The sequence below is a fragment of the Mus caroli genome, chromosome 4 (assembly GCF_900094665.2).
Source record: "Mus caroli chromosome 4, CAROLI_EIJ_v1.1, whole genome shotgun sequence".
NCBI lineage: Eukaryota > Metazoa > Chordata > Mammalia > Rodentia > Muridae > Mus > Mus caroli.
The window spans coordinates 130,738,457-130,739,671 of record NC_034573.1 but is presented as its reverse complement, the minus strand read 5'-3'; positions in this window follow the sequence as shown (position 1 = coordinate 130,739,671).

Genomic DNA, 1,215 nt, shown 5'->3' with positions numbered 1-1,215 from the left:
AAAAAAAAAAAAAAAAAAAGAATCCCTCCTGTGTCCTTTCATAAGCTTGCAGATTACTCTCCTGTGACTGCTTCAGCAAAACATTCCTTCAGGGCTCTGCCTTAGCCTTTCACACTGTGTCCACTTGAACAAAACGTTCCTTTACGTGTTTGCCCCCGCAAGACGCCATCCAACCAACTTTCCAAAGAACCCTAAAGTTTCCCACTTCACCTTGCCTCAAAAGCAACATCAGAAAGCCTGCGGCCTCTGTCCATTACCAGGGCTCTAGGTAGGCCTCAAAGGCCAGAGGCCTTGCTGTGTTCAGCCTCTGGTAGCCCCGAGCAGCCCTTGGTTTGTGACAGTACAATGCTAGTCTCTGCCTCTTTTTTTCATGGTTTCCTCTCTGCACCTCTGTGTCCCCTCTCCTTGTTGGTATGCCCGCCATTGGATTCAATGACCCTTATGAGTCTGGGATGTCGCCTTGAAACCCGTGATTAGTTGCTGCTGCAAAAAGGCCCTATTTCTAAAGAAGCTCGCATACTCGAGGACTGGGAATTTGGACTGGAATATACATTTTGGGGGGACACGTCTCATGATTACAGAGTCTGCTGAGAGGTTGCCTAAATATGTGTGTATCCAGATCCCCGGGGGAATGGGTAAAGGTGTTGTATATTGATCACTAAACTCTACCAAGGGCAGGCAGGAAGGGAAAAAGTAGAGGGCATAGGATGGAGCTCAGTATGGAATGCCTGACTGGCCTATGCAAGGGCGTGGTCAAGCCCCAGCCCTGACAAAAGCCACAGGACATACATAATACGGGCTCTTTTGCACAAACGCAAAAGGGCAAATATGTCCATTTGTCTCTAAAGAGACATAGGAGGCGGCACTTCACACGTTGCCTGGAGGGTTATAAGTGGCTAGAGACAGAGGTGGCTGGAAATAAGGTGAGGCAGAGGCAAGGTTGAGGTCAGCCTGGGCTACATAATTCCAGCCTAGCCTGAACTACAGTGTGAGACCCTGTCTCAAAGAAACACTAAAGAACTACTGTAGATCTTTATTTCAATTTTTTTTAAAGATTTATTTATTTTTATTATATGTAAGTACACTGTAGCTGTCTTCAGACAGCTCCAGAAGAGGGAGTCAGATCTCATTATGGATGGTTGTGAGCCACCATGTGGTTGCTGGGATTTGAACTTCGGACCTTCGGAAGAGCAGTCGGGTGCTCTTACCCACTGA